At 37.1% G+C, this 23,632-nt stretch overlaps 1 pseudogene; it reads left to right on the forward strand.

Annotated features, from left to right (window-relative positions):
* Window positions 1–318: 318 nt before the first annotated feature.
* LOC123289190 (olfactory receptor 2L5-like) lies at window positions 319–1,257 on the forward strand (annotated as a pseudogene).
* The last annotated feature ends 22,375 nt before the right edge of the window (window positions 1,258–23,632 follow it).

Genomic DNA, 23,632 nt, shown 5'->3' on the forward strand with positions numbered 1-23,632 from the left:
TTGATGATATGTGAGTCTGTGTAGGGTAGTAAAACACACTTATCCTAATAAAGTCACAATTCAAATGTTGTTTTGAAATAATTTTAAGGATTTCTAAGAAAACACTTTGGCCACAAATATTTGCATATTCAAATTTCAATGTCTGGATTAGAAAATAAGATTTTTTTTCTTTCAAATGGATAAGTTCAGTTCATTTAAGAGCCATAAAATTTTATGTAATACACAGTCTGACTACAATAATAAGTTAAAAATAGCTTATAGTTTTGTACTTAACTTACTCTCTTGTTTGACTCTAGGAAAAATAATATCAGCTCCCCTATGGAAAATTATAATCAAACATCCACTGATTTCATCTTATTGGGGTTGTTTCCACCACCAAGAATTGGCCTGTTCCTCTTCATTCTTATTGTTCTCATTTTCCTAATGGCTCTGTTTGGCAACCTGTCCATGATTCATCTCATCTTCCTGGACACCCAGCTCCACACACCCATGTACTTTTTACTTAGTCAGCTCTCCATCATTGACTTGAATTACATCTCCACCATTGTTCCAAAAATGGTTTCTAATTATTTCTTAGGAAAAAAGTCTATCTCCTTCATTGGATGTGGGGTTCAGAGCTTCCTTTTCTTGACTTTAGCAGTTGCAGAAGCACTGCTCTTGACATCTATGGCCTATGATCATTATGTAGCTATTTGTTTTCCTCTCCACTATCCCATTCATATGAGCAAAAGAGTATGTGTGCTGATGATAATAGGATCTTGGACCATGGGCTCTATCAACTCTTGTGCCCACACCACATAAGCCCTCCAAATCCCGTACTGTCAATCCAGGGCCATCAACCATTTCCTCTGTGACATCCCAGCCATGTTGACTCTGGCCTGCATGGATACCTGGGTTTATGAGTATACAGTGTTTGTGAGCACCACCCTCTTCCTCGTGTTGCCTTTTATTGGTATTGCATGCTCCTATGGCCAGGTTCTCCTTGTTGTCCACCACATGCACTCACCAGAAGGGAGGAAGAAGGCCAATTCGACCTGCAGCACTCACCTCACTGTGGTGACTTTCTATTATGCTCCATTTGTTTACACTTATCTGCACCCAAGATCCCTCAGATCTCCAACAGAGGACAAGGTTCTGGCTGTCTTCTACACCATCCTGACCCCAATGCTAAACCCCATCATCTACAGCCTGAGAAACAGAGAGGTGATGGGGGCCCTAAGAAGGGTAATTCAGAGAATCTGTGCTGTAAAAACGTAGGCAGAGCTTTTTGCATGTGTAGCCAGGACTTGGATACAAGTTCATGTATCAGTGTACAGTAATTAGAATTATTATTTTATGCCTAGAGTGCAAGAACTAAAATTAGAGCAGAAGAAAATCACTCATGTCTGGACAAAATTATTTTGCAATAAACTAATCATTTCAACCCTTATCCTTTGTTCTTCATGGTGCATTTTCACATTAACTTCAAATTCATTTCCAAATGCATTTATTTTTTGCTGATATGCTGTCAGTGAAAATGGTTCTTGGTCATGGAAAGGAAAATGGAAACTGTCTAACTGAAATTGTCATTCAGCATAGAAGTTTTACCACTTTCAAATAAGTCTAAAACAGAAAAATAAGTGTTTCCTGAATGTCAAGATCTAACTGAAATTCAGAAGACTTCTTAGTCTTCTCACGGTAGACCCATAACTTACCAGTTAATCTTTCTTTCAATTTAGAGAGACTTATTACAGGGACTTAGCTGAAACTTCAGCAGGGATTCGGACTTCTCTTTCTTGTCTCTTTTAGGGTGATGAATCCTAGGGAAGTGATTTAACATCAGGAGTACATCAGGATCAACAATGAAAACTTGGAGGTGCTAACAAAAGTCAAGGAAATTGTGAAGTTAATTTTAAGAGGAGTGTTTCAAAGGTTTTGTCAATTAATGGGAATTAGGAATATCAAGGACATTCCCACAATCGCCCATGACATTCTGCACACACAAAGTTTACATCCTAAGTAATGTTAAAAAACAAACTCAGTTGGGGGCCGGCTTGGTGTCTCAGTGGTTAAGTTAGCACATTCTGCTTTGGCGGTCCAGGGTGCACCGGTTTGGGCCCTGGGTATGGACCTACACACTGCTTGTCAAGTTATGCTGTGGCAGGCATCCTACCTATAAAGTAGAGAAAGCTGTGAACGGATGCTACCTCAGGGCCAGTCTTCCTTAGCAAAAAGAAGAGGATTGACAGTAGATCTTAGTGCAGGGCTAATCTTCCTCAAAAAAAAAATTCAATTGAGTAAATTTTACAGATTTTATTGGCTTTATTCAATGATTCATGAATCTGAAAACATCCCTTCTAGCATCCCACCTAGACAGGAAGAAGCTCTGAAGACCTATACAAAAAGACAGACCTTTATAGTCAGAAGGAGGTGGGACAAGGAAGTTATTCTTAAAAAGAGCTGATTGGTTCAGGCAAGGTCAACTTCCCTTGGGGGATGGCGGGGTCCATCAGGTGGCTTACCTCGCTAGTGCTGACCAGTTAATTCCAGACTGAGTGGTTTGAGAATCTAGTCCTTGGAGAGGTTGAAACTGTAATTAAGTTAGGTATATGTCTTGGCTTGTTGATGGGGACTTAGCACAAGTGACTCCATTCTGGACCTGTTGTCTCTTTTGTAACAGTAGCCACTGCTACTCTTGTATTAGATAATATCTCAGATGAGATTTTCTTCTTCATTTACTACTTCTTATAGGTTTCTCTGAAATAGGTTGAGAAAAGTCAATATCTATGTACAAATTTGAGTCACTGATAATATGGGTCAGTTACTATCCTAAACAAGTCCCACTTTTATGGCCAATAAAAATCCCTCAGCTCATGTAAACTTCCCCCCGGTTGAAGTGCTGCCACTGCTCATCAGTGATAACTGCACAAATGTTCTTTATCATCTCAGGTATGGCAGGGAGGGGAAAGGTCATACTCTACAGAATTTGAAGGGCACAGCACAAAATGAAAATATGAGGTCTCTTGTTCTAGAAGCACGAAAAAGTGATTTAGTGGTCCTAAAATGCAAAGTTTTTTCCTTCAAAATTAATTTATTAGCTATAAATGAAATACAAATTACAAACAATATTTCTTGTATCATGATTTTATATATAATAAATAGTAATACTTTATTATGTAATGCCTGTATTGGTCATAATATTTTTCTGGCTCACTTTTCTCCAAATTTATTTTCATCAAAATTTATACTTTTAAGAACTTCATTTGTTATCAATATAATTGAAAATATTGTCAGTCAATGATGGCAAATGCTAAGATGCAATTAACTTTTGATGATTTTTGATTTTGAGAAGCATCTGCTTAAGTTACCGAAGCTATTATGCATGCTTATACGTTGTGAAAATTTGGACTGAATTTCTGATGTTGTATCAAAATATAAATTTTACTACATGTGGAGCTGATGATTCTCATGAGAATTTTTTTCTAAAAAGATTTCTCTTATGAATCAAATTCAACTTAGCAATCCATATAAATCAATTTCATATAAATCAAATTTAATTTTAAATCTGAATTTAATCAATGGCTTTCTAATAATTCCTCTCAAATTTCTGGTAACTTGTGGACTTTGTATAAAAATTCGAAGTGTCCTCATGTTTCTAATGCCTGTTTATTCCTTTTATCATTGTATATTCAATTACAAGTGAAATGCATGCTATTTTTTGTTGTTGCTAATAACTGGCTTTTGAAACTTCAAGGGAAAGAGTTTTCTTTTCCTTCATTAATCTTTCATATCACATTTTAAATCCTCAAATTACCTTTAAATTTTGTTTACAATTCTAATCCTGTGGATGTTTCTTTTGCAATGTTGCAGTAGTTTCAAACCATTGATTCTGGACTCTTCGATGAATTCTGTGAGTCCCTTGTATGCTTCAGTGCAATGACCATGCGTACACGTTTATTTAAAAATTGCTTTCTATCCCCAAATCCCCACCCAGTACATAGTTGTATATTTTAGTTGTGGGTCCTCATGTGTACACTTTTATTTAAAATAATTTACTGGCAAGTTTGCTTCCTAAGCTACCTAGCATTTCCTGTTCTGGCACTCAGGTGAGATAGTTAATAATTTCTTAGGTGACAGAGGGATGGGCTCTGGGACTGAAGGATAAGTCAGCCCCTGCCCCCATCATAGGTCATTGCTGCTGCCAGGCAGAGATTCTCCTTTCTAATGGGCAGTGGCCACTTCCATCATTGTTGTTACACCTGTAGCTGCTGCTTTCATCGCTACCACCAATTAAGTTCCAGGTCTCAACCCAGCTACTCCCTTGGGGTCCTGTGGTGCTTTGAACACAGATGTGTGTGTGCACATGAGGAGGCCAGGCCAATTGCCCTTTGTGCATGCTGCCTTAGCCCACATGTGCAGGTGCTGTTGCTGGACAAAAACTAGCATCCTAATGCTTCCATATAACCTAGCTCCGCTGCTCAGGTGTATACTCCGAGATAAAGTTATTAACAATTTCAAGGTTTTAACAACAGAGCATTAAACCAAGAAAGAAACCTTTCTGAGCATGAGACACTATGCAAGCAAACAGGGCACATGCCCGGGAGGGCAGGCCTGAGAAGAGTAGAATGAATGAGCAGGAGAGGAATAATATCATGCAAATCAGGAAAATGATGAGAATGTCTGCTGTTTTTGTCATTTATCATCAGTGGAAATAATCTGATGGAGTGTCATGTTGAGCAGAGATTCCCAATTCAGACTCCTTACCTATTTCAAGTAGTGACTAAGGGAGGTAATCAGGAGATATGGATCAATTTTTTGCCCTGGAACACCATGGCCTAGGCGAAACCATGCCATATCTCTGGATGTAGTTTGTTCAAGAGCAAGATGGAATCATTTTGCCCTTTGGTATCAGTAAATGGTGTAGGAGAGGAAAAATAAGTTTCCTCTATGTTTCTATGTTCCTGGCTAAAAAATCCCCTGTAATAAAAGAAAGATTAACAGGAAACAAGCGCAAGTTTCGTAACATATGCATGCTATATAGATAGGAAAGACCCAGGAAAATCAGCTCCCTGAAATGGCCAAGTCTTCACCTTAAATATCATCTTTAGCTAAAGACGAAGATGTTGGGGGAAAGGGGAGGAGCAGTTAGGGGAGGTTACCAGGAAAGGCACAGTAAACAAGAGCATGTTCTTTCTGCAGATTTGAGCTGCCACTTTACTCCATTGATAAGAGTTTCTAGAGATCTGGTCATCCTCCACCACCTGGTTAAGAGAGGGAGAAACCCTTGCAAATGGAAATTTCCCTCATAAATGTAAATATCTCTTGCAAAAGGGTGACTTCTACTCCAGTTTTCACAAGTTGTTCTATGTCTGCTGATTCTTAAAAGTAACCAGCCTATAATGATCTTTATGCCAAAGAGGCACATTTGGGGGTGGCAAATTTTGCTTTCCTTTAATGGCATCATTAAAGTCTCTCTTACTAACTTTACTACAAAAGCAAGGATAATTCAAATTTTCGTGGCAACAAATCTGGAAATGAGGATTAATAGGTCAAAGCAAATACTGAGCACTCCAGGCTATTAGAAATGACCTTGAAATTCTTTATTCCAGTAGTCCCATGGCTCAGGAAAGTAGTAAACTAATTCCCACAGATATTGTGTCTGCACAAATGAAGAAGGCCATTCCTTCTCCCATAAACTCTTACCATTAGGAAGAGCAATATAGAAAGAAGACAAATTATTCAAATATTCTACCAGTATCTCCATTGTTTGTGAGAATCTACCCCAGATCATTTTAAAAACTGGACAATAAAGTCTCTCAGGATAGAAATACCCAAGTTGTCTTCAACTCACAGGGTTCCTGGCTCACTGTTCATTATGTCTCCTTTTAGCCATTTTTATTATCATCCAGTTGTTAACCAATAATTATTACCTTGTACTTCTTCTCCTTGTCTTTTACTGAGGAAGATAGACCCTGAGCTAACATCTGTGCTAATCTTCCTCTATTTTGTATGTGGGTCAGCACCACGGCATGGCCACTGACAAGTGGTGAAGGTCCATGCCTGGGAACTGACCCTGGGCTGCTGAAATAGATCACACTGAATGTAACCACTAAGCTATGGGGCTGGCCCCGTATCTTTCATTTCTTATTCATTCTTCAATTGTTTCATGACAGGAAAATGCAAATTTTAAAGCACATGGTCTCTATTTGGATGCTTTTATAATGCACATTGTGTGCATTGAGTTTTCTTATATATTAAGTTATCAAGGTTTGATTTACAGAAAGGGAAATTCTATTTCTCTTCCTATTTTTAGTGATGAGTATCTTTCTCAGACAATGAAGTGTGGGTGAATTGTGTGATAATATGGATTAAAGTAATAATTGCCTTCTTGTAATGTTTAGTTCAACCCCAACTACTCATTTAGTTGCATTCAAAATCTGGAATAAAAAAGACAGTTGTTATTTGGACCAAATGTCTTATCACTCACTAAATAATTACTGACTAATTGCTGCATTTTACGGGACACGAAGATGTATGTGTCATACAAACTGGGAGCCAATTTCACATTTCGGTCTTAACCTCCATCCTTTTGTCTTATTTCCATGAAGTCAAACAATCATGAAATCCTCTTCATTTTCTCTCCTAAATATTTTTAAATATATTTTTTCCTCACCTATCACTGTAATCACTTGCTCCAAAGTGCACTCCAAACATTAGGAATTATCCTGCTTGTAATGATTATAGTGGTCTCCTTGGTGTTCTGTCTTATCTCAAAGGTTTTAAATGCATATTTGCAGCAGCTAACCGCCAAAGAAATGACACGCTCCCAAGACCCCATTCCTGTTTCACTCTGTGATTATGTTGATGACCTGCTCTTGGAATTGGAAGGGAGTTTGAGATGGAAGAGCGTAGTGTCTGCCCTTGTGACAGAAATAGCATCTTTAGGTCCTATTTTTCAGGATAATGATTGGGGATGTAAATAATGGTGGTTCCTTGGAGGCACTTATAGTTTAATATTTCTGTAAGAGCAGAATCTAAAATTTAAGAGAAAATAAACGATGCTTTCAAGGGTGCAGAGTACAATTCTCTGGAAGCAGTGGCTGTGTTAGTGGTTTCCATTTTCCTGCACTTTCAAATATTTACCCAGCATCACTACAATTGAATGTCCAAGTGGATTTGGACATTTGTACTTTAGAAGATATTTCTATGCAAAGCTTCAACTATATTTGGAAAAAGTCCATATCCCTTACCTTGACCCGTCTGTGAAGCTTCTTTGATCTGCATGTCCTAACTTTCTCCCACTCACAGCTTCCTGCTGCTCTCTTTCCTCAGTCATTTGAGGTCTTTGAGAGTTCTTTCCCTGAGGTTGACATGACCAGTCTCTTCTTCATGTCAGGGTGGCCTCCCTGATGATTCTATGTGATAAATCTCCCTGACTTCATCAATGCCCAGTGTGACTATATAATGTGGGCTTTAGGTGTTTATCGCTCACACTGACATTTGGGCTCCACATGGTCAGAGGCTGTATCTCCTTGTCCATTGTTTTACCCACAGTAACAAGAATGATGAGCATCACACAAAAGTGCTCAGTACGTACTTTGAATTAATAAAGAGTAAATGGAGGCGAATGAATTTCCATGAAATCCTCCCAATTGCTTGTGCCTGGTGCGAACCTTGGAGGCTATTTTTTTCAGTTTGTCATTATCTCATCAGCACCTATTGTTGTTACTGTTGTATAAAAGTGAGTTGATTGTTGAATGTCTCCAGGATATAGTTGGAAATAGTGTATTTTTTACTAAATGAGAAATTGTATCATTGGTGATTTTTAGAGGGTAAATCAATGGTAGAAAGACCTGAACACCAAAGCCAAAACCCAAAAATTAATCCCAGAGGTCATATGAAGAGCAGGAAAACGTACATACATTTTTTTTTTAATCCAAGAAGAAAAACAGGCTCCAGGAAAGCAAATAAATGAATTGTATCAAAGACTGAGGAGTCTGACTCACATTTCATTGCTCATCTGAAAGGGAAAGGGAGACAGAAGGGGATGAATCCCGACTTTTGTGTAGAGAAATTATCTCGCTATTTCTTCCTTCAGATGTTTCATGCAGCATGTTCACAATTTTCTTAAATTGTATCACATTTCAATATGCTCAGTTGAGTCCACAAATAACACAATACAGATATGTCCCTAGCATTTGCATGCCATATCACCCCATTCTTCTCTGGGAGGCACTACATAATGTGTCTTTTTCTACACCATCAAGCAATTAACTCAATTTTCTCCAGACACTGATTAGGTGTCCTACAAATTTAACTAAATTCTGACACTATTAACCTAAGGATACCATCAGATTCCACAGGTTTAGGGTTCAGTCCAAAAAGGCTGTCCCCACCTTAGATGCCAATCACAAGTCCAAGTGCCAGTGCTTCTGACCTGTGACCTATAAAATGGAGGTGCCCATGAGCCCCTCCTCATTTGTGATTAATCTGCTAGAGTAGCTCAAAAAACTCAGGAAACTGCTTTACTTACTAGGTTATAGGTTGATTACAAAGAATATTAAAGGATATGGATGAACAGCCAGATGAAAAGATAGATAGGGTGAAGTCTTGAAGGGTCCTGAACAGAAGAGCTTGGGGCTCTGCGTCTGGAAACATTCCACTTCATCAACCTAGAAGATCTCTAACCCCAGTCCTGTTGTGTATAAAAAAGGTTTTACTACTGCTATTTTACTGATACACTTAAAGGTACTTCAAACTATGAAGGGGGTTATGTAGGAGTTTTAATGGTCATAGAAAAGAATGAAGGCTTGAAAGAGTCCATCCTTCAAACTCTCCATTCACTGCCCAAGTTCACACTGCCAGTATCTTTCCCTGGCTTCTTTAATACCTTTTAAAGTGTTTTTGTGACTAGAGTCTGTTTCAAACTTATATTATATCCTATACAGTGTCATCCAAGTTTTTTTTTTCTAAAATACAAATGTGATAGTTTCATTCCACAAGCTATAATTTTCTATTGAATGCACAAGACTTTCCAAACTTAGATTCATATTCCACTGCTTCTAAAGGTACATTATGTCTACTTTTACCTGTTTGCTATCCCAAAATGTGTTCCTCTTTGGCTTGAGTATTTTTGAGAATAAAAGACTAAGGAAGAAACTTTGACCTTCCCCCTAACTGCCTGTTCCAAAGAGGAGCGACCAACACAGATAACAATAGTATTATATGAACTAGATGTGGTGGACAGGGAGGAAACTAACAAGGCCCATTTCATCAGTCTTCCCATTTTCCATCGTCTTTGCAAGGTATGGCAAACATTTGTCTATTTAACTTTTGCCTTTCCAGCTACATGTGTATTGCCTTCCTTTTCTTTGAAGTCCCAAACCAATACCACAAACATCACCTTCTGTCTTTAGCTGAAGATTGTATTTAAGTGGGGGCTTTGGCTATTCTGGTGAGTTACTCAGTTTTCCTGGCTTTCTTCCATGTTTACATGTTATAGAACTTGTTTGACTTTCTCCTGTTATTTTGTCTCGTGTCAATTTAATTCTTCGACCAGCCAGAGGAACCTAGAAGTGTAGATGAATATTTCTGCCTGCTCTACGTTCAAATTTCAACTTGTGGAAAGTTGTATTTATATTTTACATATTATAGCTGAAACCTAAGTTTCTCTTATTACTTCACATATTGCATGCTGTAGCTACCTAGTCATTTGCCTCTGTGCGTTTAGGTAAATATTTCCTTTAAATACAAATAACTTCTTTCACATCATTTGAATATATAATTTTCTTAATTTAATTTAGAATAAATTGTGATTATTCCCACATGCAGGTCATTTAATCTCAATACTTTAATTGAAATGATAAATACACCAAATTAAATAATCCCATTCAAAATTGTTTTATAAAAGTATGTTAGGAGAAGACAGACTCCAGATATCAATTACAGTTAAGATAAAGCAAAACAGGTAAGCAAAATTAGAAACATCACATTTGAATGCTTCTTTTCTTACTTCATATTCCATTAGCTATATTTTATGTATCACAAATAAATTTTATATACTGCATATATGTAATTTAAAAATTATTTTATGTGATGCTCTAAGGCTGTGCTGTCCAATGCAGTAGCCATTGGCACCATGTGGCAACTGGGCACTTGAAACATGTATAGTCAAAAGTTCAATGTCCTCTAAATTTAAAATACACATAAAATTATGAAGACCTACATTAAAAACAACATAAAAGGGGCAGGCCCCATGGCTTAGTGGCTAAGTTTGTGCACTCTGCTTCAGTGGCCCAGGGTTTCACTGGTTCTGATCCTCACTGTGGACCTAGCACTGCCCATCAGGCCATGCTGAGGTGGTGCCGCACGTAGCAGAACCAGAGGGACCTACAACTAGAATATACAACTATGTACTTGGGGGGCTTTGGAAAAAAGAAGAAGAAGAAGAAAAATATGGAAACAGATGTTAGCTCCAGTGCCAACCTTTAGAAAATAAAAATTAAAAAACATAAATGATCACATTAATAATTTTATATTGATTACATATATAAATTATAATATGTCGATAAGAGTATATCACTATATAAATAGCAATATATGTACAAACATATGTAATACAATATATTGTAATATGTTATTAATATAAATGTTAATATTAATTTTGATTATAGTGTTTGGCATTAAATCAATAAACTCTTTAAATCAACTTCACTTTTTAAATGTGGCTATTAAATTTCACTATTTAATTGTGAGTCACCTTATATTTCTACCAGACAGTGCAGCTCCAGGGTATTCTGGTCAACATGTAAAGGGAAATAAACAAGAGCAAGGGCAGCCATGACTATTCTTTTATAGAAGAGATTACCCCAAACATTCTGTTATGGCCCCAGGTCTTCCTCATTTTCAGGCTGCCGATAATGGGATTCAGCGTGTGGGTTAAACTGGTGTGGAACACTGCTAACAGCTTATATTCTTCTGGTGAGCAGAGATTCCTGTTCTAAAGACAGATGTAGACAAAAGGTGCATAGTAAAATGTCATTATGGTTAGATGTGTTGCACAGGTGGTGAAGACCATTTTTCTTCTCTCTTTTGAGTGCATACAGTAAACAGCAAAAGGGACATAGCCATAGAAAGCAGTGATTCAAAGGAAAGAAAAAAGGAAAGAGAGGCTTGTGCTCACAAAAAACATGTACTCATAGACACAGGTGTCCCTACAGGCCAGAGGCAACATAGTTGAGACATTGCAAAAGAATTGACTAAGGCAGTAAGGAATGTGGAGGGTGTAGACTGGGTGTGGCAAGGAGTTTATAAATCCCCAAACCAAGATCTTATGATCATCTTTACATGCATTATTTTACTCATTCATATGGGCTAATGGAGGGGGTGCAAATAGCCACATAACAATCACAGACCATGAAGGCCAGTAGTAAGACTTCAGAACGTGCCATGGTCAGGAAGAAGGAGTTTTGCACCCCAAACCCCAGGTAGGACATGCCTCTCTGGCCAGGGAGGAAGTTGAACACCATCTTGAGGATGGTGGTACAGATGTCCATCAGGTCCATAAGGGAGAGCTGGCGGAGGAGAAAGCACATCAGTGTGTGGAACTGGGGATCCAGGCGCATGAGGTGAACCATTGCTGAGTTATCCAACAAGGTTTGAAAGAAAATGAGGATGATAAAGAACAAGAGGAGCGCTCCAGCTTGATTTGGGGGAAATAATCCCAGCAAAATGAAGTGATTTGAAGTTGGATTCCATTTCTACATGAGAACTCACTTCTTTAACTTCCTTGAAAGAAAAAACAAAAACAAAGCACAGGACATGAAACAAAACAGGAGCGTAAAAAGAACTCTGACTTTACTAATGTTTGTTAGAATGAATTGTTTTTCCTTCAATCTTGCAGCTTTTCTTCAATCAAATTCAGAAATGAATGCTCCCTCTCCAAGTTTCCTAGTAAGCATTTCAGCAAAAGATCTTAAAGTATAAAGTCATGTCATAACCAGCAAAGATAAACAAGACAACTAAAGCATTCCTCTGTAGATAACTCCTGGCAAAGCACATGGCTCACAATTTATCCGCAAATCACAGAAATCCCTGCATCCCTGAACGTCTGTCAATCTGACACATCATATTGACAACAGTAACTGGAACAAGTGACTCAGAAACACTTTGCATGCTTGAATTCTAAGTCCTTTATTACTGAGGTTTCTTCTACGTCGTCAGTTTCTGCTCTTTCCTCCCCACTGCCACTACTCCAGCCAGGCAAACCATGATTCTTTACCTCTCATGTACTTTATAACTTCTATGTCTTTACTGAAAATGTGCCCACCACCCAAAATCAATGTCTTTGAACTATGAAAGTATGTATTGTCTGCCCTACATCTACCTTAATTATAAAATATTACTTGAATATTCTTTCTTCTGTAATGATGTTTCCATTTTCTGAAGCCCTACAGAATTCAAAGTCAAATGCGCATATTTTTATACATAGTTTTCTTCATCAGGCAAGTTACACATGACAAAATTCACAGATTACATGATATATATTTTTGCACTCCATTTTCCACTGCTTCAAGCAATAACTAGTATGACAATGAAAATGTACAACAGTATGGCCATTGGTCTCACTCTCCATATATACTCTCTCTTCATATCTATATTTATCTTTTTCTCATATATCTTTGAGTTGCCATAAATTATATGAAATGCTTTTCACCTTATCTCATTTATTGCAATTCTTTGCCAACCAAAATTCTGTTAACTTCGGTATTAATAACTCTATTTTTCAAATAAGAAAAGTAATATTCATAGATGTGACGAGTAATCTCAAATATAGTTAGTGATGCAATCAGATTTTGAGCCTGTGTGACTGTTTCAAATTTCTAGTTATTTCAATATTCCAAGTTTCCTAATTTTTGGTAAACGCTTTGTTCTGTGTACCATGCCTTATTGAAATCAAGTAGTGTAGTTATTACTCTTTTTCAAAAGATCAGGCTTAATTCCATATTTCAGAGTAGGTCAAAGCATACTGCAATTAGATGGGATATGTATATTTTCTCTGCATTTTAGTTTCTTTGCTGTTAGTGGAAGCAGAATCAAGCAATTGCAAAGTTATTCCACTAGAAAAGCAGGTATGAACAGGAGGAGCCTCTTGATTTATACATCATGTATGTTTGTACTTACTCTCTTCAGATTTAATTGATTAAACAGAGCCACTATTTAGAAGTAAAGAATAAAGAAGAGTTAAAGATGAATAATTTTTCCTTTCTGGAGAATCTTCCTACCTTTTTATGCCTATACCTTTCCTTTGGGAATTTTTACATGTAACTCAACTTTTTATAGCCCTTTTCTACTTATGTTAACTCAATTCTGGCAATTTGTTCTTTCCTTCACTCAGTCTCCCAAACATGCATAAACTGTGATTGTTGCACTTCTTATAATTTCAATATATGTTTGCTGTCTTCCTTCTCTGTGTCTCCATGTGGGATTTCCTGTTTTATGTGTGCTCATCTGTCTCAAGGAGACATTCAATGACACATTATGTCGAAGACACTGGTTTGGGTTTCAATCTTGTGTTACTGATCTTTCAACTGTAAAGAATAACAAGTAATGTTTGCTTAAGTTATTCATATTTAGTAAGTTAAAATCATATATTACTTCATATAACATTTAAACACAAGTAAAATTATGAAAAAGAAATTTCACTTTTATAGCTGTTTATTTGACAAATGCTAACAATGAAAAGTACAAAGTCAGGAACATAACACATGCACAATTTTGTTAGGCATGGATGCTAGATGGGATTGTAGACAGTCTCTACTTTTTATAACTTTCCATTAAAAAACTGATGACATAACAGATAAAGACAAAACATACAGTCACCATCCTTATAATACAATCATTCCCTCAAATGATATTCACTAAGTTTCTATTTTATGTCAGTGCAGCCAGGTATTGAAATGCTTTGGTGATTAAAACACGCAAGAATCTACAAGTACATAGTTCAAGTGTACCAAGAATAGGCCAGCAAACTCTAACTCCCAATCTGTTGTCATATAGTGATTAGTACTGTAGATAAAAATAAAGTAGAGTAAAGGGATAGACAGACAGATAAGAGAACTCAAAACAGCCACTACGTGGAGGCAATATTCAAGCAGATCTGGTCAAAGAACTTTCAACTTGAGTAAACAGCAAGCAAAATTAAAATCTGTTTTCTCAGGACAATAGCTGTGAGCCCAGGGATTTTGAAGGACAGGGCATTAGGGCATTGGTGTAGGAAATACCAGACCATGGTAAGGACTTGGATTTGTTTTGGTTGAGATGAGAAGCCTGTGAGAGTGCTATGATCTTAGGTATATTTCTAGAACTCACATGACATGTTCTGGGTGAGTAGAGAGCTGCAAGGAGGAGTGTCTGTAGGAGTCTAGGCAGGGAGGAATCAAAACAGCCCTGGAAATAAACTATGGAAGATTTTCTAGATGATAGCACCAGAGTTATTCATGGTGGTAGGGGTTGACTCTGTACTTATTTAATGTTCTTGTTTCTTCCTGAGAATTAAGTTCCTTAATAAATGCACATCCCTTGGCATAGACCATGGCTGTGACTGCAAGATGCCTAGTGATCCTCATCCTAACCTATTATGTCCTTACCACAGTGTTGATACAGACCATCATGAAATGGTTGCCTATCTTATCATTTGTATATGTCTGGTTCCCTCTCCTGACGTTTGATCTTGTCCCTTTTATATGAGTATTGTTCTGATTTTAAAAAGGAAAGTTCTAAGACCTGAGTGAATCAGGATAGTTGGTCACTATTCAGAGCTAGGGTAGCACCTGATGAACTGATCTTTATCTATGGCATTGCACGGTGACTATTGCATAGTGGTTCTCAGGATTTTATCTGCCTGCTGAAATGGACCCAAGTTTTGCATTAGAACTAAATTAATATGATTTCATACTGATAAAAGATGACTAGTTTAATTTAAAAATCAGTCTTTAGCATGTGTGTCCTGGAAATAGGAGAGAAGTGACACTTGGGGTACTTTCCACATCCTTTTATTTAATCTAGGTTTAAATTCAGGGGAGAAAGCTTACAACCAGTCCTCCCAGGAAGTATGTTTACAATAGCAAGTGCTGAACAAATATAGCTGGATCTAAGTTTATGTATTCCATGTTTATAAGAGATGCAAATTTGCATTTTGATGCTCAGCTGCACAAATTGGAACAAAGAGTATCATAAAATTCTTTGATGATAGTTATAACTATTTTGTTTCCTATATTGAAAACTGTCATCTTCTCAGGCAATGGAAACCGATAGTTACTTTCAGATCCTGTAAATCTGGGGTTTAAAGCTTCTAGTACGTGAAACATAGGAGCTAGATCTCTATTTTCTATTGATCTATTTCATTGATGCCCAAAGATTTCTTTTTTGTGTATGAGACTTATTTACTGCATTAAAATTACATGAAGCACCACCCTCTGGTTACTTTATGACTTGGAGAATATTGTTCCTGTGGCTACAAGTTGAGTCTATCATTAATGTCTCCCTTGATCATCTTAAGAAGCTTATGGCTGACAATTATAGAGTTAAAAGGAAAATTACTACACTGACAGAATCTACTATGTGTAAATATGCCAATCTCAGGGTCTTAAATTTATTTTGCAAAAGTTACAGTTTAAGTATACTTTCAAAAAGTTTTATAGACAATAAGTGTAAGATCAATAAGCAAGTTGTTTGAGCCTCAGCTAACTCAATCCCAACAACTTTGTAGAACAGCTGTGAAAATGGAATTGAGTTCTGTATGATAAGCACGCAGTAGGTCCTCAAGAAGTGTCAATATTCTTTGTCTATTCTGTAACTGAACCATTGAGTGGCCGCTTGTCCAGAGAAATAAAGTGTATTAATTAAGATCACACATATCACTCCATGGCTGCGCATCACTAAATTCTAACTCACTCGTGTTACCTCTTTTTACATTTTAACTTTACCCTTGGCTTTTCCAATTTGTTATGGAACTGTCTATTCTCTGTGCAACAGAAAATATTTCTCTAAGATAGGAAAACCATATCTCCCAAATATCTCTCTAGGTTAAAGCTAGCTCAAATCAACTTAAGTTAACAATATTACTATCACTCAACTTGTCTGAAGTTCTTCCTAATTTTGTATTGTGGGTGAGGAAGTAGATTTTTAATGACATCATTTTCTGCTAACAGTCCCTTGAATTATTTAAAATGTTTAAGCACCAAACTTTGCTGACATAGTCTCTTAGGCTATGCTACAAGATCATGTCACTCATCGATAGGCTCTGCATCAAACCACAACTCTCTTTCTGACATGAGAACATTTTCTTTACTTGCTAAAATTCACGAAAAGAAAATGCCTGAGGACACTTTGTAATATCCTTTCCTTTCTGTTCCTACTGCTCATCATTCTCTTTTAACATAAAACCTATGGCCACATTTAGGGTCCTGTTGTCCAGGACTTCTTGGAATCAGAAAACAACTTCACACCCTAGTGAAATATTTCTCCATTTGCATGTGCATTGCTTATTTAATATATTTCCTTTCCTATAACTTTGTTTCAATAAAGGCCAACTAAGACATTTCATACCTAATTCCCTCAGGTTCTAGTGTTGGAAGACAGTAAGCTGACTTGCTATATTCCGTATGCAGAACATTGCATCATCAAGTCTTAGATATTCCTCTTTACCCTTAATTGACCCTCAATGTCTATGGGGGTCAAAATCTTGGGCAACTCATTGGACTTTGCTTATTTGCAGATCCACTCAGTTCTGCACTTACATATAGCAAAGCAATCAATCCAATTAGTACCATTGAATTCTGTTGATCCCGAGAATTAAAACAAAAGGGATGAACTTGATTATTCCAGAATATGATTTTAGAGCTATAAGAGATGTCAGGTCATCATTACTGGAATTTTTTCAGTTTGAGAACTAATGTTAATCCTCTTTAATAGAGATTAAAGAAGTACTAAATAATAGCAGAACTAGTATCAGGGACAGTTTTCTGCCTATGTCCAGTGCGTTTTCAGAGGGAATTAATGGTGACTGTACTAAATTAAATTTTTCGCTGTCAAATATTTCCTTCTATTTGTATAGGGGTGAAACAATTGATCCTTGTAAAATTTAATGCAGTCAGCTGCTCTACTGAAGTAGCAAGTTGACTCTTAGTGATAATGAAATAAAATGAGCATTTAGTCTCAGACAGAAGAGTCTAGCTCCCCACTGATTAAGAAGTCAATTGGGGAAAATTACTTAAGAGTCTAGCTTGTTGACAAGTCTTTGAAGTTGTTCTAAGGGATATTCTAAGAATCAAATGGGATGATATGTGTCAAATGCTTACATAGTGCCTACCACAGAGGAAGGGCTCCATAGATTTCAGCATCTTTTATCATCCTATTCAATCTACAGATTTGTAATTCAGCTAAATGTACATTTAAAATAAAAATTGGACACTCTGACCTGAGACTGAGCATCTCTTTCTGTTTGTGGAAATGTAACTTGCTCCTTTTTAAGGTGGAGGGGTGGCAGTATTATGGATAAGGGGTTGCAGAGTTGTGATCAATGAGAGAATCCAGAGTGAGATGAATTACTCTGAGATGATATCTCTATGGAGCCCAGGGATTTCAAATGAGCTGAGAGATTCCTCATAGTTATTTAAGGAATAACCAGTTTTTTGCTTGCCTGGAGTGAAGAAGACTTTCTGAGAAGATTTTGTGAGTACAGGGAAACTTAGTAACAACAGACTTTATTTGGGGGAATATAGTGGATGGTTGTGGAAGTCTGGGAGAACAGGGTAAAGAGACTACATGAAGCAGGGTACAGATTAGTATGAGATCGTTCTTATAAATAATTTATGGATGCCTACTCAGGGATTTGAGGAAAAAATATTAAAAATGGTGACTGTTTGGGATAGGCACAGATGGTGCATATATCCATGTGCTGTAAGTGCTCCACTCAGGAGAGCATCACTTTATAGAAGGGCCCAATAATGTGGTGGAAATGTTTCCTCCACCCAGGATATGCCAGCCCCTTTCTCCAGGCAACTTGGTGCTTACTTCATGGGCACCTTTACACAGTGACTATTGTGGTGGCTTGAGTGGAGTCAATACATGGTCTCAGTGAAATGAACTTGGCCTCACCAAGGCTGATTTGGTTAAGGCCCAATCTCCCAACAAAGTAAGCCAAAGCTAAGCTACTGTTATTGCAACATTCACTGAGGGGATGTGCCAGCTACCTGGAGTCAAGCTGATTATATTGAACTCTTCCATACTATGAGGGGCAGCAATTTTTTCTTCATAATATACGCACATATTTTAGCCTCTGTATTTGGTAGCCAATGTATTTGCCTTTCTGGATAATAGATCCCTCCAAGAACCTATACAATTCCATCACTCATGGACATATATAGTACCTTACCCGTGGAATCTTATAGTATATGATTTCTGGCCAGTAGGCAGGTTTTTATGGAAAAGAAAGTTGTCAACTGACTCATTCCCATGGAACCTCCTGGTTTTTATCACATGCACCGTGACCTAGGAATACCTGTCCTGACACAAGAGTGGAAGTGCATGGTGAAAGCTCAGTCATATTTGTATTACACATATGATATATAGAATTGACTAGACTTTTTCATTTATTTTTTTAAATTTTTTCCACCTCAGTAGATAGACTTTATAACTAAAGAAACCTCAGAAACTCCAAGTTTTGTAGTCCACATTCTCTCACAATTCCATCTCAAAGTAATTGTTAGGACCTTGAACCTATGCCCACATGATGCCAGGAAGGACTCCCTCAGAAATATTCATCTCAAATTGAACATTGGAGAATAACAAACTGTGCAAAAATCACAGAGGGTGGAGTTCAGGTCCACAATGGATAATGGACAGGAAGACCCACAAGAGAAGAGATTCAGGGGATATTTCATGGGCTAAGGAAGAAAGCCAACACACTACCACCAGGGTAAAAATAAAGATTTAAACTATCCCACCTAGTATGAATTGATAATATGAACAAGTGGCCACTTTCTATCTCTCGTTCTACCCACTTCTGAGTGTGAATTTATACTGAAGTTCTCTTGTTATATATGCATTATTTTGTATTTGAATATTAGGATTTTAAAGCACTTCTTACTTAATTTAGGAATTTTACAACCTAAGGAGCTAAAAGTAGAGGTCTTCAAGAGGACTACACATCATCCAGACATCTAGATATTGAGAAGAATACAATAACTGATTGGACTTGGTGTTTCTTGTTATTTTGGGGAGGGGGTAGGTGTTTTCTATGAATGGGAAAAAGGATAGATATAGGTGTTGGACAGGCAAAGGTGTGCTTCATCCTAAGAGAGTTTGATCTCACCACTTTTTTCAAAGATTCTATTTAAACACTCATTTTATCATGAAAAACTGTTTTGAAGGTTTTCTTGTGTTTATGAAGCAGAGTATGTCAGAGACCGTTAGTTTCCTACCCTGTTTCTGTGCTATCCTTTTGATATTAACAGTAACACTATGCTTTGTGGATGACAATGGAACCAGGAAAAACACTACTTTCCCAGTCTCCTCAAAAATGTAAGTTCTCATTGAGATGATTTCTCTTTAAAAGGGCCTAATTCTTTTAATACTTACCTTGAGGAAATGCAGATCTGATGCCCATGGAAGCAGCTTCTTTATCAGGACAACAGAATAAGATCATGAATATTTCATAGACTTGCAACCACACATCCTTAAGCTGCTGGAAGAAGGAGAAATTGTAGTCTCAGGATTTCTTGCTACTTAAGTATAACGGATTCTCTAAGTGTTTCAGCCACTGCCTGCATTTTTGTTACTTGCTGCCAAATGCAGTACCTAAAAAAAAACATTTCAATGATTTGAGCTTCCTTCAAAATTTATAACATACTTCTGGGAAAATTTATGTAAATTATTTGATTGATTCCAGTTTAATTCCTCCATGTAAGCTGTGGCTATGCAATTAACAAAAGAGGACTTAAATAGTCAAAGGAGCTGATGCTAAAGAGAATTCAGGAATCCTACAAATCTTTTGAAAGTGAAAATAAAGTCAGGAAAGAAAAGAAAACCTCAATAGCTTTACTGTTGTACAACTTGCTTTTATTCAACAAGTAATATATCAAGGTTTTTACATATAATTACATACAGTATTTCTAATTTTTAAAGAAATCTACATAGCGTTCTATTATATGAATGTGGAGTATACTAATTCATAAATATTATAGCCAGAAACTTACTGATAAAAACTTGGATTCCTTTTTATTATAAACAATTGTGCAATGTATAATTTTATACATATGGCCTTTCCCATAATGCAGGCATGTTTACAGGGTAAACTAATATTTATTGTATTTCTCTTAGTTTTAAATAGGGGAAAATTGGTTCAAATTTCTGAAAAAATAGATTAAGAATATTGAATTGAAGTTTCTTGACTTGAATCTATTGGAATTTTGCCTGACATCAGGGGTGTACCAGATTGCTTACTACTGCCTATGCCCAAGTACCTAGATATATGGCCATTTTAGAGGAAAATATTTACAAACAGTGAACCTATGGCATGCAAAGCAGAGCAGGTGTGGTTTGCACTGATGGATGCTTTAAGAATGTAGAGGGAATCATGGCCTGGCAAATGCTTTTTTGTCCTTTAGAATCATATATTTTCATTGCTCTGCTCACAGTTGTCTCCTTAAAAGGTTCCAATCTCACTTTTTAAAAGGTTTGCCTGGCTTTACATTGTGTTGTGGCTTGGTTGATTCCACTATGACCTATGAGTCTCATCTCACTTTCTCACAATGACAAGACACTTAGGATTCAGGGATCCGACCTGCATCCTCTTGTCTGGAATGTTCCTTGTCAACACATCCTTATAGTCAGTATGTTTTCCTACTCTGAATTTATACCTAGAGACTGGAATGTAGTAGGGTCTGAAAAAAGACACCACCTGAATGACTAAATGAATGAATAGATGCACCACTCTGTCCTCATCACCACTGTCTGCTCCTCTCTAAATTCTCTTGCTAGTGTGTGTGAGTGTATGCAGTAGCAGCCCCTTCATAAAAGCAGTAGTTTGAAGATGATCTGAGCTCTACTAAATCGGAAGGAGGCGTATTCAATCAGAGGGTAGTAACGGGAGCACATTTACGTTATATGTCATAAGTTGAGCTGAGACTTCTATTAGCGACCTTTTCTGGCCACATTGAAAGTGGATTGATAGCCTTAAAGTGCATTCTAAAGACTTGATGCTCTGAGCTAATTCTTTCTCTGTTTTTCTTTATTAAAGATTGGCACCAGAGCTAACAACTGGTGCTAATCTTTTTTTCTTTCTTCCTTTTCTCCCCAAATCCTCCCCTTACATAGTTGCATATTTTAGTTGTGGGCCCTTCTAGTTGTGGCATGTGGGATGCCACCTCAGCATGGCCTGATGAGCGGTGCCATGTCTGCCCCCAGGATATGAACCGGTGAAACCCTGGGCCACCAAAGCGGAACGCCCGAACTTCACCACTAGGCCACGAGGCTGGCCCTGAGCTAATGCTTAATTAAACGAAAATGAGTGATTCCTTGACAGACTTTAACAGGTGCTTCTGCATGATTTTTTAAAGCCATATTGTTTCTTAAGCTTTGGATCTCAATTTAGTCATGTTTAATCTAAAATCTTCAATGAACAATAATGAAGAAAACATTGTGTCAAAGGTTAGCTTTCCTTATTTTTAATTAAATGCCTTAATCATGGAACAGATGTCAGAATTCTCCCAAGAGATTACTAAAATCCTAACAGCGAGTCTTATACAAAGGTATAAATCAGATTTGTTCTTGGACCTGTAATGGTTAATGTTATGTGTCAACTTGATTGGGCTGTCCACATAAATGATAAAAATTCAATCTATAAATCAAAATTGGGGTGAGTTTATTATATGAGCCAATCTGAGGACTGTATAGCCCAAAAGAATGGCATTCACCAAGGAAGGAAGCACTCCAAAGAAGCAAGGAGGACAGCATGGTTATATAGCATATTCGAACAAGGAACACAGGGCAGGGATATCTCCTTTTACTACAGTTGCAAGATGCTTTACTAGCACAGCAGGTCAGTGGCCACAAGATAAACACAGTAGGTCAGTTTGACCCTTAGTTTCTAGGAAGAAATGCTTATATTTAAAGAAATGCTGATATGGGAGAGAGCATACACCCGTATTTTTAAAGGCACCATTCTTTGCTTTGCAATATTGTAAAAGTTTAAAGCGTATGTACAATGCATGTTTGGCAGCCCACGTGAGGCCTTTCTGGGAAAACACGGTCAGGCTGACTTAGTTTTAAACCAAATGGCTTCCTCATATACCTCAATATTAATTTATCTTGTCATTTATTCATCAGGGCCAAGATATTTGGTCAATATTATTCTGAGTGTGTTTCTGGAAGAAATTAATATTTCAGTCTGTAGTCTGAGTAAAACCTAGTGCCTTCCCTAATCTGGGTAAGTCTCATCCAATCAGCTGAAGGCCCGAATGAAAACAAAAGGCTGCATAAGAGAGAATTTCTTCTGCCTGACTGCTTTGAAGCTGGGACATCATTTTTTCCTGCCTTCCAGACTCAAACTGAAAAATCAGCTCTGCCTGGGTCTTCCACCTGCCAGCTTTCTGACTGGAACCACAGCAGCGTCTCTCCTGGGTCTCAGCTTGCCTCCTGCAGATCCTGGGCCTTTTCAGCCTCCATCACTGTGTGAGCCAATTCCTTGAAATAAATAATAAATCGTGTATATGTATATATATACTCCACTAAGTAGATATATGCACACATATACCCACAGCCTATGGATGGAAACTCTGACTAACTCAGGCCGATATGTTTTCTTTTGCTCAGCCAGGGACATCTCGTTTCCTTGTATTTTAACGAGTACTGAAATCTTGAATCAAAAATAGTATGCATATAGTGTTTTATTTCTCTATTTTTGACTCCCAATTTTCAGGTACGGACATAAAATTTCAATGTTTGTCTTAATTTATATTAAAAGTGTTATATAATTTATAAAATACATATAAATGTTTCACAACTTCAAGTTTGCCATGAGACGGTGGCAATATCACTGTGCTCATTTCTGGGCTTGTAGTAAGAATTACTGTATCTATCATGTTACACAGCCAGGAATCTGACTCCTGTTTTATAGCGGTTTTTTTTTTTTTTTGAACATCATCAAAGAAAGACATCACTGTGCAATTTCTATACCTTAGATAAACACATGCCATAAGGTATCTAATCTAATTTATCTTTATTTTCTGTTTCATATAAATCAATTTTTAACAAATATTTCTGATTAAATTTTAATTTCAAATGAAATGCCTAGTAAAATTACAGTCTATTTCCACTTTATCTTTTCCAAATGAATTATTTTAATAGTTTTAAAAAAAGAAGCCATAAAATTTACCATCTTCAATTAGAAGTTACAACTTCCAATGCAAAATACAGGCATACCACCCAAAGATACCAGAAGTGAATTCTCTCAACCATCAATTAGCGGAAATCTGTTGAAAAGCACTATTTATGTTCTTACTCCTTAAAAACAATGTTTGGATAGAAACTTCCACTAAACACCTGCAGGACAGTGAGCCCCAGCAGAGCAGACACTTGGCCTCAGACAGCA

Source organism: Equus asinus, unplaced genomic scaffold (genome assembly GCF_041296235.1).
Source record: "Equus asinus isolate D_3611 breed Donkey unplaced genomic scaffold, EquAss-T2T_v2 contig_645, whole genome shotgun sequence".
NCBI classification, from domain to species: domain Eukaryota; kingdom Metazoa; phylum Chordata; class Mammalia; order Perissodactyla; family Equidae; genus Equus; species Equus asinus.